This window comes from Caretta caretta, chromosome 6 (genome assembly GCF_965140235.1).
Source record: "Caretta caretta isolate rCarCar2 chromosome 6, rCarCar1.hap1, whole genome shotgun sequence".
Taxonomy (NCBI): domain Eukaryota; kingdom Metazoa; phylum Chordata; order Testudines; family Cheloniidae; genus Caretta; species Caretta caretta.
Window position 1 is genome coordinate 34,211,730 of NC_134211.1, and position 11,884 is coordinate 34,223,613.

Here is an 11,884-nt window from a genome sequence, read left to right on the forward strand (position 1 = left end):
TTAATGCCGTGGTTTATGAAGCCATACATGGGGCACCTTGACAGCAGCAAGGAGCAGTTCAACCACAGGCTGAGCAACTGCAGAATGGCTGCTGAGTGTGCTTTTGCCCATTTAAAGGCACATTGGCACTGCCTATATGGAGGCTGGACCTGGCTGATGACAATATTCCTATGCTTATAGTCGCGTGCTGTATGCTCCGTAATATTGTGAAGGGACGGGTGAAATCTTCACTCAGGGCTGGACCACTGAGGCTCAGTGTCTGGAGGCTGAATTTGAACAGCCAGAGACCAGGGCTTTTAGAGGGGCACAGCATGGAGCCATAAGGACCAGGGATGCCTTGAGGCAGCAATTTGAAGCTGAAAGCCACTAAAGTTTGTTGCTGTGCTCGGGAGTGCAGTGCTTGTAATGCTAGGAGGTGATTGTGATTGGTGCAGATGATGCACCATGAAGGTGTAAGAAAATTGCCTGTTGCTTTGCAGGGCTCTGTTTGCTTTCAATTAATGGAATAAAGATTGCTTTCAAACCAACACAATTCTTTTATTAAAAAACAACAACTGGAGGAGAGAGACAAACAAACAAAAAAATACATCAGTACTGAGGGGGATGGGAGAAGGGAAAAGGTGGGGTCCCGGGACGGTTAAAGATTTGTGTATGTCCAGGTATCATATCCAACCTTCTCCTTTGGAGTACAGTGCAGCGGGTAACCAAGCCTGCTTTCTGCAACCCTCCTGCCCACAACAACTTGCTTCAGCAATTCCCAAAAATCAAAGCCACTTACCAGGGGCCTCCTCTCCTGTTTGCACTTTGCCAAGATCCGACATCTGTGACTGGCTAGCCCCCTTCAGGGTAGAAAAGAGCTCCTGGCTGCATGTATCTCTGACCTCCGAGTTGTCCTCGGCCTCTGGGTCCTCCCACTCCCCCAAGATTTCCTCCTCCTGGCTCCACTCTTGACTGGCACTCAAGCCACCAAAGTATCCACAAGTGGCCTTCGCAGTGGAGGTGGGGTCATCGCCGAGTATTGCGTCCAGCTCTTTGTAGAGCTGGCACCTCTTCGTAGAGCTGGCAGCTCGTGAGCACAAAACCGGAGCAGCTGTTTGCCTCCCGCGCTTTTGGTAGGCGTTCCTTCACTTTGACCCTGCACTGAAGTGTGTCCCGGTCATGGCCCCTTTTTTTATGCATCGTGAAATCTGTCCATTGGTATTGTAATTCCTACGGCTGGAGCGCAGCTTGGACTGGACAGCTTCCTTTCCCCCAAATGCTGATGAGGGCCAGCAGCTTGGCACTGCTCCAAGCAGGGGATCGCCTGGTATGTGGAGCAGGCATGGTCACCTGGAAAGATGCGATGAGACCACTGCAAGTGTCACTGAGCAAACAGGAAGGGGACTTTCAAAATGTATGGGGTGGGGATGACTGTTGGTCACTTGACATCAGGGCAGTAGAGTTCAAACCGATGAAAAGAGAGGTGAGAACAGGCATTGTGGTACACCTCCTGGAGGCCAATCACAGCGCTGTAATTGACCAGGGTGTCTACACTGGCACTGAGGCACTGTACCCCCAGCACAGAAAACTCTATGCCTCTCGTTGGGGTGTTTTTTGTTTTTGTTTTTTTAAAACAGTGCTGTAACTGTGCAGTTTCTGCGCACAAAGTGGCTTGGCAGTGTGTACACCTCGGGAGTTACAGCGCAGAAAGCTGCTTTACTCCACAGAAACTTGCCAGTGTAGGCAAGGCCTAAGACTGTATATTTTGCAATACTGCTGTAAGCCTGTGACCAGAGAAGCAGTTAATTGCAATACCCTAACCAGCCTGACGCTGGTACAAGTTTGCCAGGTCTTGGCATGGCTGATAAGACTGTGTGCTGTGCCTGTGTTTTTCGAGCAGTGGGAGGAATGGACTTTAACAACAACTCCAGCCCATTTGAACTAGCTTCTTTTCTCCCCACAAAAAGGACAATTACCATCTTTAACATCACCTAAAAGAGAGTGTCAAATAAGGGGGTTTTCCTTCTAAAAACTCTCTCCAGCTAAAGGGAAGGGGAGCAAGGGGCGATGCTAAAATGAAATCCTTACTTAATACATTTCAAATGCTTTAACTGTTTTTCCTTCTTTTCTGTATCTTTAATACAAGGTTAAAAGGATTTTTAATGGTGTGTTTGCCACAGTGCTAAGCAAGCTAAGGTCTTCATGGACCAAACACGGAACCTTGTTTAACGCTGGACAGTTAAGGTCACGATTCTTTGGACCCACATATTCTATCTAAATAAATACAACAGATCTGTGTTTGCCCATAAGCCAGAGAATACTGTAGCACCTACAAGATCAATTTTATCAGGAGTTCAATCAGTAGATTGAACCTTGAATAGAAGTATTCTTTTTCAGTACTTGGCAACTTTAAGAACTCAGACTGACAACTCTGATGCATTCTTATTACCATATCTCTCAACTGTACTTCATCAAAAGGTACCTTACTCAAATTTATCTTTGTCCTTTAATGTATCTGTGTGCTGCAGACTTTGGACACCACACTTTAGCTAAACAGCACATATTGGGATATAATCTGGTACTCTGGAGTGGTCTTTGAAGAATCATCATTAGTGGTCAAGTAAGAGACACAATGGAGGGTGATGACAGTCACTACACACTTATCCAGTACTTTGCATACTGCTCCCCCAGATAGATAAAGCTTGTCCTGACTTTCTCTGACTTACTTTCATCTAATATGTTGCTCAATGGAAGAAACAACAGGAGCAAGTCCTACTGAGCTGACAATTCTACACCAAGCATTTCATCACAGTTCCCAGTATAACTCTTAGGATTTGCATGTTTAATTCCTCATGCATCATGAAAATTCCTCCTAATTCTCCCATGAGAAATAGGATTTACTGCCCTTCTCAGAAGCAGCTGGAAGATCAGCCAACCCAAACCCACAGACCTTGAGGCATTCACAACTTTCACCCACTTCCCTCCCTCCCACCTTTTCATAGCATGGTTACAGAGTTTGGGGCAGACAGGGAACCCACACAGGTTACTGTAAAAATGTATGCAATGACTTGCAATATTTTGTTCCATGGGGTAGGGGGAATTGTGGAGAATGGCTGACATCTCCATCCCCTCCCTATCAATACAAATCCTGAAAAAGGGTTTCCATTAAATCAGGAAAGAGGAGAATGCTACATTCCCTTCCATATGTCCTCCCCAGCTAGGGTCTGTGGGTTTAGGCTGCCTTTTGCTTACCAGAGAGGAGCATAGGGCACCTGAAACTATATAAGGGAGCTCTGTCCTAATACATTGACTGCCTTCATCTCCTAGGTCCAACAAGTTTCCTGTCCCAGAAAGGACTGGCAATGAGCTGTGTCAATTCTTACATCATTTTGAGAATTTTATTGCCATAGCAACTGTGTGTAGGCATTTAAACATAGCAACAGACTTTTTATAGAACTTTCTTGGTTGTCAAAGTCACATATTCTTTTATTTTCTTAGCAGATGCTCACAGATAAATATAAAAAGATGATAGTACAGTATCTAACCTACAGGGGAGAAAAAAACCTCTTGTAACTGCATGACATATTTGTGTAATCTTTGAAGTATATAAACTGGCAGTGCACATTGTGAATTTCTGTACATTTTTATGGATCATTGGAGCAGAAGTTAAAAGTCAGGGTAGATGAGTACTGTATCTATAGCTAATAGTTAAAGTAACAAGATATGGTTAATAAAAGCAAAAGTTATTAAGCTTAAAGGTCCAGCTATAATGAATTTTAGAAAGAGGAAGGATATTCTATAAACTCTGACATTTAGTTTTGAAACGGTAGGAGTGTCTTCCTCTTTCGTAAGAGAAGGGGTACTACTTTAATATCTTTTGGGGTAGGTGGGTGCGGAAGTGGCTGTACCCTCCCTTCTCAGTGGCAATGAAAATTAATTGGAGCAGACCCTTAGCTGATGTCAATTGGCATAGCTCTACTGATTTCAATGGAGCTACACTGATTTACAAGATTTTCCCTACTGTATCTTAAAGACCAAACTGCATCTCATCATTTACCCTTCTACAATAAAAAAAAGTTACTCATCTTTGGTATGGTATTTTTCTTTCTGGTTCTCAGACACAGTGTCATTTTTGCTACTGGTCAGTGAAAAAAATACTGCAGTTTAATATAATGCAACTTCTGAACCCATTCCAACACAGGGAAATATCATGACGCATAATTACAGATTTCCTGAGAAATCCTGTGGTATTATTCATCTTTCTGTTATGATTTTATGTCAGCCTTGTATAGACTAGGGTCGTTGATGTTTGCCATTTTACTGACAAACACCATTCTAGATCCATTAAACAGGAAATGTAAAAGGCTTTTAAAAAAAGTCAAATTCAACAGGAAATGTCAAAAGCATCTTACAAGTGCAAGGTTTTTAATATTTCAGCAAGTCCTTCCCATCAGTGTACAGTATTTGAATTTCAGAAAAAAACATTTTAGTGCAATGCTGTATTCAAAAAGTTCCCAACAGTTCACAAAAGTTTAGCACAGAGGTGTGATATGTACAACTCACATAATACATCCCATTATGTCCACGGTAAGTCTTCCCACCACACAATGATTATTCTTTTGTTGCCATGCTTACTTAGTACTGCTGGAAATAGGTACAATATCAGTGGTCTGTGACTGAGACAGTACAAGTTCCAAAATTCCCAGCATGCCATGCTGAGTGTACCCTATATCCAAGGATTAGCATTTGACAAATCAAAACATGCAACTATTTCATTTTCCTCATTCTGCTTTATTGACCACTGTTATTTTAAGACTTAAATCTACCTCCATCTAAAACAGCAGGAAAAACAATTATGACAACTATCATTCCAGAGAGCATGATCTGCAGCGAGTTTGTTAAAATGTAATCACCATTCAGAAGTGTCAAGATGATGGGCACTAGTAGAGCTATTATGTGGGGAAGCTTCCATTAAGAACAGTATTTATCCCAGTGCAGAGGATCTGCACAAGAAAGGCCTTATGCCCCAATTAAAACCATAACATGGGGCCTAAACATTGTATAGACCTTGTGCAGGCCTTCTGCAGTAATATAATTTTCACCATCTATACTTCTTGCCACTAGATTTAGCTGCAACCAGCCACATCATGCCATTTTCATGAGTCCTGAAGTTAACTACATTCATTCACCCTTGAAAAATAAAAATAAAAGCAGTACAGTGGCTAAAATGTCTTCAGCTCTTGTCAAATAAGTCAAGGCCGTGTGTGTATTTTTATACTTTGTGAAAATATTTCCCTTCCCCCTCCACAAATTCTTCTTTGAGTTATGGTTGAACATTTTATTTTTAATTTCTGTGTACAGCAGTTAGGGCACAGTTCACCATGACTGAACATGCTGCTAAATTTTCCAAACAGGAAATGTTAATAATTTATGTCTCTCATTTTATGCTACCCTGCTGAGTACACTCCACTGTCCCAGTTAGCCTGTATCACAAGTCAAAAGAAACTGCTAGAACACTCAGAAAAGGGAACCAGTTTGCTTTTTCATTGCAGGGTTTGTTTTTTAAGATTTGAAACAGATGCCACTCCACATACCCTGCTATTCATTGGTGCAAGGGTACAAAGCAAGATGGGTGAAAAACCTCTTTGTTCTTGGCCAAATTCACAGATTTCAGACTCTTATTTCCTCTGTACTGTCATAACCTTCCTTTGTGGTACTCACTGAGGGCTTGCTGCTGCTCCATTGAAGACAACAGCAGTTTTGCTGTTGCATTCAGTAGTATAGGATTGGAGCCACAGACTCCCATGTATAATGTCAGCATTGCAGAACACTTTGCATCATTACATAATCCCTAACAACTTTATTTTTATGACAAGCCCCAACCCAAAGCATACACTCTTGTCCTCCTAGACACAGGAGTACAAAACACACTGCAAGTACAAAACACATATTTCAGTCTGCAAGCTTTGCAACCAATGAAACTAACTACATGAATTCTCCAAGAAAGACAGCCTCTTATGGCTGGATATGTAAATACTCAAGACTCCTATTAACTGAAGAAGAACAGCAAGGATCTGGCCAAACGGACTCCATTGGATGTTATGACACAAGGATAACAGTCAAAAACCATATTCCCTCTTCACTTGCAGGAGGAGTATTTCGTATGCATGTAATTTGGATGAATATGTCACGTAATGTGGTTCTACCATGTAACTTTCTGCACTGACAAGCCACAACAGGACATGCATTTGTATGTTACTGGTGAACTGAGAGGTATAAAATCTTTGGACCTTGTGCCTACAGCCCCCCCGAGAAATGCACAAATAGCCCACTGACACATATACTGGCATGCTTTATTCATCTTATTACATTTCAATTTTTATTTCTTTAAATAAAATGTCAATCTTTTGGGGGGTCGGGAGTTATAAAATCTATCATTCTACAATGGAAAGACTTCACAGGAGAAAGGTAAGATAAATCAGTAGAGAAAGAACCCTGGCTGCCTCACTCTACTGCAGGAAGAGATTTTATCTATTTGTGGGCCTGGATTAACCAAAACCAAATCCTGTCAGACCTCTGCCCCCCCAGTTATATCCTTTCCCTGACAGACACTTATTCTCACCTGAACAGGATTGTCCTCTTCTCTTCACATGTCAAGATCTTCCTCCCTTCTGCCACAGAAATGAACCCTGCTCCTCAGGAGCAGGCTGTCGAATGGAAGCAACTCAGGCAATATTTCAAAGCTCTGCATTCATCATTATAGTTCCCCTTAATTTATCAAATGCATATGTGCATAATTAATATAATTAACAGACACTATCACTGGTTCCTGGACCTCTCTCCACTCATAAACCCCCATCACTGATACCTATCTTCCAAACAGTCTCTCTCAGACCCACTTCCACAAGGCAGCAGATGTGAAGGCACCAGCAGGAAATCCCCATAGAGGGCCTGAAGGTCAGGACAGGGGAAGGAAGCTGCGAGATTCCTCTTTCTTTCTAAAAAAGAAAAGGAGTACTTGTGTCACCTTAGAGACTAACCAATTTATTTGAGCATGAGCTTTCGTGAGCTACAGCTCACTTCATCAGATGTAGCTCTGTAGCTCACGAAAGCTCATGCTCAAATAAATTGGTTAGTCTCTAAGGTGCCACAAGTACTCCTTTTCTTTTTGCGAATACAGACTAACACGGCTGTTCCTCTGAAACCTCTTTCTTTCTGTCCCACAAATCTAAGGAAGAAGCAGCCAGCCACCAGGTGCCTAGTCTCTCTCTCTCTCCCCCTCAAAAAGGCTATGGATGTACTTTCCTTTGCCTGGAACTGCAGCAGGTTCTCTTTCTTACTCACATGCCTGAAACCAGGAGTGGGCAGAGAGCAGTGATGAAAGGTGGTTGCAGCCCTTGACTATCTGAACCAACTGATCAGGGCCCAACTTGCTCTGCTTTTCTAAGCACTCTGATACTATAGTGGTGGGCAGCATATAAGTTCCTAGACAGATGTATAAGACAGATAGATGGAATGAAGTTTTAGTGGACAGGCAGAGTAAGATATAGCCTTATACTGTATTTTCTCACTCAGCCCCTGCTCTCTGTCAGCAGCCGCTGCGTTAGCAGAGACACCGTCTCTGGGAATCTGGGGCTAAAGGGGTACCACACAACCTTCTTATGTAAAGGAGACCCTAGAAAGTACATGCTACCAGCTCCCTAATTCCCATTTCCACTAGCTGCCAGCTGGTTCAGGTGTTCTGCAGTATTAGCTGAAAAGTGACTAATATTAGCAGGTTGGCAAGAGGCAGAGAGTCCAGTAGTCCCAACCCTTGGCACCAGTTGCCTCCTGCAGTGACAGCATACTGGATCACTTTCTCTCCCCAACCCCCTCAAATCCCTTGGATCAATGGATCCAGCCACTAAGTAGCCATTGGTCCCCACTCTGCTTGGTGCCTGGATCCATGGACTGTGACTTAGGCTACCACTGACCCCTAATAAAAAAATAAATAATTTTTTAAAATGGACAAAATGAAAGGTAATGAGAGATAAAGATGCATGCAGACACCACAGAGTTCTAGGAAGTTTCCTAGAAGGGATATTATCAGCGCCTATAAGTTAGCGATAAAAGCGATTAAATAAAGTGGTAAGTTTAGCTACTATATCACAGTCCGCAATTAAAAACAATTATTGTGAATACAGATCCATAGCCTTATGTATCAGTGCATGAGTGCTACCTGTATTTTTTTTATACTAAGTATGATTGTTTTTAATTATAGAGTTATAACAACTACAACTCTGGGCATTACATTATATATTCTTTCTTTCTTGATTTACAGTTTATCTAATAACACAACAATTGACAAGTTGCTATGAAATGCGATATTAACAAAAGATATCTCTGCCCTAGGGGCAAGCATGAGAAGATGTTTAAACTGAAAGATGGCAGTTAGTCCAGTCTACATATGAAGTTATAAATAAAATATGCAATGATCCAAATTTCTTCTATGTATGATCAACAACTGTGAATCATCATGCACACCGAAAGGACATAGATAATGCTACAAGTGAAGATACATGCAAGTCCAATAGATCAGAATAAGGCCCTTCGATACTGGAATATTTTGAAAATTGGAGTTCCCTAAAATACGTCATTTACTTTTTCTAATGTATTGAATTGTTTCTTACTTTGTGTCACTCACAATATTCAGCTGCATTTTGCAGGCTGTATTTTGTCATTTCCATTCATCTAGGTGGCCTAATTATAAAACCTAATAAATGTATTAATTTACATTTCCAGGAGATTTATTATTAGGGTACTAATAGATACAAGGTCAACATTATCAATGATTTAAAAAATAGCCACTAATGAAAGACTCAAATTTCAGAGAAAAATAGAAGTGAAGTAAATCATAATGTTTGTAACTGGATCTGAATGTTAAAGCAATTAAGAAATGTTTGCCAGATTCTCTTGAAACTAGATATAGTGAGCTTTCACTTACAGTATACACAACACCTACCAATGTCAAACATAAATGAGGTAACTATTTGCAGGAACTCTGTCTTTATCCAAAACAAAAATGCTTCTTCTAAACAGCATGAAGCATAAACTAATGTAGCTGTCTATTCTCTCCATGTGTACTCAGTTGCACAGGAATTTTTCACCAGTGGTAACCAGGCAATTTTTTAAAAGCTTGAAATCTAACTCACTAATGAACATTTATATTATTAACATGATTGCTGGCCTCAACTTTCATGACCTTGATCTGAATTCTCATTTACATATTATTCCAACATATTACGTTTACATATTTCTATCTGAAAAAATGCTTAACATACATATTTTAATCACAACAACAAAAAGTATTTTTAAAATTTTAATTTACCAAGGAAATGTAACTATCAATAGCTTCAGCACAAACTGAAATTTGAAATATCAGAAACATCAAATATTGTTTTTTTAAAAATATTTACTTAGAATTTTAATATACTTTAATTTGCTGAGTGGGGGAGGCTATTTTTAATAGATATTGAAGAATTACAACAGCTAAGTTAGTTGTAACTTATCAGCATTCATTTACCCTTACTGGCATTAAAAGCAAACATGTACTAAGTAAAGAAATGGTTCCAGATAAGTCTTGTAAAAGACAGGTTCCAGAGACAAGTAGGTAATCCATCAAAATGAGCAACTCTGGTGCATACACTGTTAAAAGAGTGCATGCAAGGAAGAAGACCATACAACTGTGTGCTAAATATAATGAGCTCATTTTAAACATATTTGTCTATAAACATTTCAGGGTACTAACTAATTATCTCAGACAGCACAATACAGTTACCGACGATTCTGAATCAGGGTTGCATTTTATTACTGATTACCTACCTTTCTTTAGCAAACTTCTATCTAACCAGCAAAGACTTCTTTACCAAAAGACTTTTCTGTTCCCAAAACAGTATGCAAGAAGAACGGGTCTTGCTACACCCATTTTTTTTTTTTTTAGACAGTCAATTTAATGGGAAAAAAAAATCTATCCAAGTAAGTTAAGTATCACAACAATGAGGTACTGTACCTTTAAGGAGGAAAAATGGTTCCGTTCTGGTTCACAGATGAAGGAGACAGCTTATTCTTGGTTACATAGATTACTTACCTAAAACTGAGTTATTCCTCTTTTTCCCCTCAGGCGAGCCTCTCTCTCACTCTTGGGAGCTTTTACCATTTAAGGTCAATGTTACATCTGGCTCTATTAACTAAGCTGAAGCAGTTTCTAACTCAGAGACCCAAGACAGTCAGCAGACTAACATTAGAAGAGAGTTTCAATTTAAAGTAACTCTTCAGAAAGCCCCTTTCTTCTGACTCCGAGAGAGTGGTAGAATAAAAGGCTTTCCCAATTCTGGCTTAAGCCTCTGAGAGCAAAAAGACGCAGATACCCCATTAGCATTCTCTGAGTTCACTGCATGTGAGGATCTACTTACTCATTTCTGAATAACTGATTAAAATGGGCAAGTGGGAAGAACAGAAGAAATACGATTTTCATCGTAATGTGTTAACCCTTACTATGAAATTGTACAGAAATAAACGTAATTATTTGGAGAAGTTTTTCCTTTGGTTGGTCAGAGGCAGCCTACATTAAATGACCCCTCAAAAGGCATGTGAACTTGTAAAGAACATTGGCCTCTTTCCAATATTGGGCCCTATTCTCCTCTCACATAGTATGAGTAACTCCCATTAAAGTCAAGGGGGATTGCTCACATCCTGCAGGGGGAGAATTCTGCCATTACAAGATAATAAATGGTTTCTTCTCATATATAAACACTGAAAAGAATTAAGATTTAAAAATCCTAACTCTGATCGCCCACAGCTTTTCCTCCAACTGTTGAGTCCCTAATTTTTATTTTTATTACAGTAGCACCCAGATCTGGACCCCATTATACGAGGTGCTATACAAAAATAAAATGGGGGCAAGATGCAAAGAACACAACAGAGGAGCAGGTGGTGAGTGGGGAGATAAGTGTGACAGAAATAACAGCACAAGATTGTACATACTAGCTTGATGTAAAAATTGAAAACTGTATAATTGGAGTTGGTTTAAGTGAACAAGATATAATAATGAATCACTATTAAGCCACCTTCCTAGCCATTATCATGCAGCAGATGACCATGAGCATCATGGGAGAAGTGGGTCATAAAGAAGGGATTTGAAGGAAAACAAGGGCCTTTGTGAATTTTCCCCATGCTGTCTTCTGGCTTTTCTGACCCTGTCCATATCCAAAGCCCCTATAAACATCTCATTACAAATCCACTAGGTCATCCAATACATCCCTTGCTAGTGTATGTTTCTTATGGTACAGTGGTTTTCAACCTTTTCCATACTGGGACTTCCTGTCCACACAGGACCTTCGTCCCATTTAGCAATATGAGAAGGGGAGTGTGGTTGTGAGCCCCTGACATTTGTTGGGCAATGACCCCCAGGATGAGAACATATGCTATAGTACATTCTACAACGCTTGTAAGTTAGACTAAATTAGTCAAGTGATGAGGCTTCCCACCAGGGGCGTTGAAACAGTTTTTATAGTGGGGGTGCTGTAAGCTATTAAACAAAACTGCAAACCCTGTATATGATGGAAACCACTTCAAGCTGGGGGGTGCTCCTGCACCCCCAGCACCGCTAGTTCCAGCACCCCTGCTTCCTGAGACTATTCCCTAATATTTAGCCTAAACTTATATTTGATTAATTTCATACCACTCCATTGCCATCCTCAGAATAAAGTCACTCTATAAGTACAAAGTACTGTTAATTACTCCTAATTATATCCCGTCAACCATATCAAATTATTTCTCTCCCTCCTTACTGTTCACATCCTTTAGTTACTTAATTTTTTAAACATTCAAAAACATTTTCCTTGGAATAAAAAAAAATATCCAGGCC

General features: G+C 40.4%; 1 protein-coding gene across 6 annotated transcripts in view; it reads right to left on the minus strand.

Annotated features, from left to right (window-relative positions):
• The window catches only part of IRAG1 (inositol 1,4,5-triphosphate receptor associated 1), a 137,967-nt gene extending 127,383 nt beyond the window's left edge, over nt 1-10,584 (minus strand). For 2 of the 6 annotated variants that reach the window (XM_048852734.2, XM_075129410.1), the window contains exon 1: nt 10,106-10,584. The gene's annotated coding sequence lies outside the window, so the exon portion shown is untranslated. Of the gene's footprint in view, nt 1-9,840; nt 9,899-10,027 lie in introns of those variants that run through there. The other 4 variants (XM_075129413.1, XM_048852742.2, XM_075129411.1 and 1 more) reach the window with 3 other exon arrangements.
• Nucleotides 10,585-11,884: the final 1,300 nt, after the last annotated feature.